This window comes from Rhinatrema bivittatum, chromosome 3 (genome assembly GCF_901001135.1).
Source record: "Rhinatrema bivittatum chromosome 3, aRhiBiv1.1, whole genome shotgun sequence".
In the NCBI taxonomy this organism is placed as follows: Eukaryota; Metazoa; Chordata; class Amphibia; order Gymnophiona; family Rhinatrematidae; genus Rhinatrema; species Rhinatrema bivittatum.
The window spans coordinates 290,251,038-290,257,124 of record NC_042617.1 but is presented as its reverse complement, the minus strand read 5'-3'; positions in this window follow the sequence as shown (position 1 = coordinate 290,257,124).

Here is a 6,087-nt window from a genome sequence, read left to right as displayed (position 1 = left end):
TAATCTTCAAGCCCCACAACTATTACAGGACTTCCACAAGAGATTCCCCAACAGGCTCAGGCCCAGAAAACTGGGAGGGGGCTTTGGAGGAGGGTACTGTTACATTTGGCAGACTATGGGACATCCCTGTGAACTGCTGCACTTCCCAGACTTTCTGCCATGATGGGCCACATGCACTGGCAAAGCCCTGCTCCACTCAAGGCCCTGACACCCTACTCATGCCATCCTGCTTCGGCCTCCTCCCAGGCCCCCCTAGGCATGTGGGCGTGGTGCGCGTGGATTCTTACCACAGCACCCTGAGATGACATCACCCAGCCCGGAATATTTAAGGGTCTCATGCACTGCAGCTCACTGCCTCAGAAAAGAGTCTCCTGCCTTGAGCGGTGCGAGCAGCTCCATTGCTATTGTTTGTTCCTACTTTCTTGTGCTCCAGCCTTGCCTTGTCCAGCTGTCTCTTCCAGTGTCTCTTGTGTGACTTCGTCCATCCTTGGCCTGATTTCCTGATTCTTACCTCTTGCTTGGACCTGACCACTTGCCTTACGACCCGACAACACTTGTTTGCCACCTGTGCCGACCCTTGGCCTGTCCCGGTGCTTCCAGCTTGCTGCCTGTCCTGACCTGGCATGCCCATTGGACTCTTGCTCTCTCTATTGATCTAGGGAACTGCCTAAGTCCTGCCGGCTGCCAGAACCCAAGGGCTCAACCTGCAGGGGAGGGGGCTGGTATAGGGCTAAGCCTCAGTCTGTCCCGTTTAGGGACATGGTCAAAACCATGGTCCGTCTATGCAGGTCACCCCAGCCTTTTTTTTTAGGTCTGATGCAATCATACCATTGCTGTAACTCTGTATGTAACTAGGGGGGAGGGGGGCTGAGTTAAAATCCCAGGACTGCGTCTACCTGTCCCAGTAAAAATGGAGCCACTTTGGAACCCCTTTTCATGATTTTAAACAAACATCTCCTCACCAAGGAATTAAAAATCAGAGAAAAGTGGAATTTGTTTATTTTAACTGCCAACACAATTAATTAAAATGTGTGTGAAAGCTTTTTTGTGATGGGGAAATTAATGGAATAACTTAAAGAGAGTGGCACTAAAAGCCTTTCTGCAAATCCAGCTTTATTTGTACAGCTGGTCTGCTAAAGCACTGGTGGGTAAACTACAGCCCGTGGGCCAAAATTGGCCCTTAATGGTTTTTATTCCGGCCTGCCTATCATTTGGACACTCTCCATTATCTGAGGCTCCGACCTACCTGCCTGACGTCATCATCAAAGGCCAAGTTATCGCCCTTGATGACGCTCGACGCTTGAGCAGGGAGGCCAAAGCATCAAAGCATATTAATGCTGCACTGGTGGGGGTTCTCATCCCCCGCCAGCAAGGAGAAGCCTCACGCTGCTGTGAGGAGTAGTGAGTAATAGGAGAGTAAGGAAAGGGACAGAGAGGGATGGAAGGGAAAGTGGTGAGGTGGTGAGAGAGAGTGAAATGGAAGAGACATGAATGAGTGGGAAGGAGAGGGTGAGTGACTGAGAGGGAGGTGATGTCAGAGAAGGGAATGAATGAGTGAGTGTGGGTGGGTGGGAGAGCTGGGCTAGTGACTGAGTGGGAAGGGGTGAAAATGAGAGGTGAGTGGGAGTGAGTGACGAATAGTGAAGGGGATTGAGTGGGAGGGCGATTGACAGAAGGGAGTGAATGGGAGTAAGAGTGAGGGATGAGAGGGAAAGGGAGGGAGTGTCCGAGGGGTGAGTGGGAATGAGGTATGAGTGAGAGAGGGAAGGGTAATGAAGCAAGGAAAGGTAAGGGGACTGAGTGGGAGGGTGAGTGACAGAGGGTGAGGAGGTTGAGTGGCAGAGGGAAGGAGGGTAAATGACTGAAGGTGAGTGAAGGGAAGGGAAAAGAAGAGGATAGAAGAGTGCATGAGTGTGTGTGTATGTGAATGAACTTGTGTGTATATGAGAGAGAAAGGAGGACACTTGTGTGTATCCTCTTCTCCTTCCCCTTACTAATAATCCAAGTCTACAATCTCAGGGTGACTGGAAATGAAAGGTTTCTAGGTATTTGGGGGGGGGGGGGAATTGTTTTTGTATCCTTATTAGTATTAATTATTGGATGTTTGATATGTCTGCTGTTTTGAACTATTTTATTGATTTTGGGGAAATGTTTAAAGTTTTATAGTTTGGTTTTTTTTATCCTTATTCTTAATTATTAGGTGATGTTCTATTTGTCATCTGTTTTGAAATATGCTTTTATTAGTATGGTTTCCTCACTGTTATGATTGATTTATATTTCTTGACTTTGTTTTATGAGGAATGGTGATATTTCTTTTTTGATTTATTGCACTGCATACAAGTCTGGCTTTTAGTAGTTTCCAGTTCAGTTTTGTCTGCACCTTACTATTTATACTTTATGGCCTGCATTTGTGACTGAGGTTAGGTGGCCTGCTAGTTGGAAAATTGCCTTGCAACTGTTGGGTCGAAGGTTTTTCTGATTCTGATTCATGGATCCCATTCTGAAGATGGGATCCATGATTGAAGTGGCTCCTTGGGTGCTAAAAATGATGGCCTTTAAGCCTACTGGATACTGAAATGCTTGCAGCAAGTGGTGGAGATTTGACTGCTGTGTTGAGGACACGCCCTGCCCCACACTCCGGCCCTCGTTATGCTCCATCACTTGTAATGTGGCCCCAGCACAGAAAAGTTTGCCTGCCCCTGTACTAAAGGAACACCGGAGCTGGACTCATTTTTATATTTTGCTCTTATTATCAGTAAAAAAAAAAAGAAAACCAAATATTTACTTCATTGAATATACAACTGAGCCGAGTAAATTGTGTCACGGCTTTAAGAGCAGGTGTTAATTAATTCAGAGCAGAAAGTGAACACATTGACTAAGCCTTAGTTAAATTCTTAATTACCTGGAAGACAAGATCTTACCTAATTTATGTGTTATCTCCACATGAGCGATTCATCTTTCATAACTGGGTAAGGTCAATTTTAAAGATGCATTCTCTATACTCAGTTTATAAAAGAAAACTGAGAAACAGAAAACTACAAAAATTAACAACAACAAAAAAAACCCTTGCCTTTTCTTTTAGGCTTTGGTTGTTTTGATAATGTTTAGATGATAACATATTTTGCATTTAATTAGGAATGAAATGAGGCTAAGAGGATAGGCCATCTTAGCTTCTAAGAGCCATATACTCCCATGATGAACTGCAGTTAATGATGTCACTCTGCACTGAGCAGGAGGAGGCACATATGAATGTCAGGCATAGGAAGAGGAAGAGGCAACCTTGGAGATTCCAGTTATCATGCAGGAACTGATGTAGCTTACCAGTTGGTTCACCTCTCCCACTCACCAAGCTGGACATTCTCTGGACTTGATCTTCATAAACCACTCCTTCATAACTTCCCAAACCCCCAAATGCACCCCAGTACCCTGGGCCGACCACTTCCTCATTGACACGCTCCTAACTGTAAATGCACCTCTCCCCACTAATTCAGCAAAAAACTCCACCATAGTCTTCAGAAAATCCTGTCCCACAGATGAGCTTGCCACTGCAATTTCCAACCTCATTCCAGAGCTCGACAGCTCCAACCCTGAATCCGCACTGGATACTTGGAGTAACCTCACCCTAGAAATTGCCAACAAATTTTGTCCCATCTCCAGACGCGAATTGCGTACTTCCACAAAAAACTGCCAACCATGGTACACAACAGAGCTAAGAACCCTAAAGAACAAACTCAGACAACTCGAAAGAATCTGACATAAAGACCCGACACCCAGACACTCCTCCAGCTATAAATCTACCCTCTACCACTACAGAACATCAACCCTCAACACTAAGCGTGACTTCTATGCCACTAAAATTCACGAATACACGTAAAACCCAAAGGCCCTATTCTGTTATGTCTCTAACCTCACTAAGTCATCCCCTCCCCCCATCCCTGATAGCGAAGCATCCGCCAGATGCGAAGAAATCGCACAATACTTCCACAACAAAATCGCCAACATCCTGCTGAGATTCCAACAACCTTCACCCACCCCCGTCTCTCCATCCCACAACTACCTCGAATTCACATCCTCCTCCCTTGGAGCACTGGAACTCACTTCTGCTAAAGAAGTTGAAACTATCCTTAAAAGAATCAAACCTGCTTGTCACCCCTCAGACACTATTCCTACAAAAACCCTCCTCACCATCCCTAATTCCATTGCCAAACCCATAGCAGATATCATTAATGCTTCCCTCTCAACCGGCTTCGTCCCTGACTTGCTCAAACAAGCAGTCGTTAAACCATTACTCAAAAAGCCTTTCTTGACCCCAAAGACCCAGCCAACTTCCATCCCATTTCAAACCTTCCTTTTATCTCAAAGATAATGGAGAGGCTAGTCAACTCCCAACTCTCAGAGTACCTTGAAAAAACAGTATCCTGCATCCAGCCCAGTTCGGCTTTTGCAAACACCTCAATACTGAAACCCTCCTACTCACACTCTCTGACCACATCATTAGAGGCCTAGATCAAGGCAACTGCTACCTCCTGGCACTACTGGACATATCTGCTGCCTTCAACATGATCAACCACTCTCTCCTCCTAAACCGGTTGTCTCAAATAGGCATATCCGGTCTAGCCCTACTATGGTTCGAATCTTACTTATCAAACAGAAAATTCTCTGTCAAAATTGGGAACTGAATCTGCCCTCCAATCCTTACCCCAAGGCATCCCACAAGGCTTCTCCCTCTCATCCACCTTGTTCAACATATACCTCACCCCCCTCTGTCACTATCTTACGAACCTTGGCCTTAAATTCTACCTCTATGCAGATGACGTTCAGATTATCATCCCAATTCACGACTCCTTATCTGATGCACTGAAACACTGGGAAAAGTGCCTCACCTCAATAAACAATTTCCTCACAAGCTTCACTTAGCATTAAACACAACAAAAACAGAACTCCTTCTCATAACACAACACCATACCCCTAGAGCTTCGATCTCAAATGATCCTGCCTTCAGTGCCTTATCCTCCCAGCCTTATGTCAGAGACCTCGGAGTTCTCCTGGATCAGCAGCTAAACCTAAAAAAGTACATAAACTCTATTCTTAAAGAGGGTTTCTACAAACTTAATGTACTAAAAAAGCTTAGACCGCTCCTTCACTATCACGACTTACGGCCGTTATCCAGACCACCCTCTCCTCTAAGCTTGATTACTGTAACTCACTGCTTCTAGGCCTCCCCCATTGCTCTATAAAGCCAATACAAATGCTCCAGAATGCAATAGCCAGGGTTATCACTAACACCAGAAAATCCGCACACATCAGCCCCATTCTCAAAGACCTGCATTGGCTCCCCATCCCTTCCCGCATTCTCTTTAAAACCCTCTCCATAATCCACAAATCAATCTATTGCCACAACTCCAACTGGCTTGACGAACCCCTCCTCCTCACACTCCCACCGACCCACCAGGGCCATCAATAAAGGCACCCTACAAGTATCTTCCATCATCAAAAAGGCCCATCTCACCTCTACTAGAGAACGTGCCTTCTCTATCGCTGGTCCCAAACATTGGAATGCCCTACCAACAGCAATCCGACTTGAACCATGATCATCCAAATTTAGAAAGAAATTGAAAACATGGTTGTTTAGACAAGCCTTCCCTGACTAGTCTTTTCCCCTAGGTCTTCTTATACCTTATACCCCCTAGAACCTCCCCCCCCTCTAAGAACCTGCTGCTTACACCGCCCTTTGCCTTAGCATCCCTGCCACCCCTTCCTCGTCCCCTCTCCTTTCTCCTTAGCATATGCCACCACTATCCCTTTCTTCTCCCCTTGTACATACGTTAACTACCAACCCCTTTTGGTATCGATTGTTTAAGTTACAACGTTTTAACCTATCTTTCAGACGCTCCTGCCGTCTCCACCTGCATTATTACGACTCCTGTTTCCCCTGCCCCTGTTCAATGTATTTTCCACCTTTCAGTTGCTATTGTAAACCGGTATGATGTTGTTTACGAATGTCGGTATATAAAAGTTTCAAATAAATAAATAAATACATACATAGGTCATAAAGAATGGAGTGAAGCAGGCTGGTTTCCCCAACCC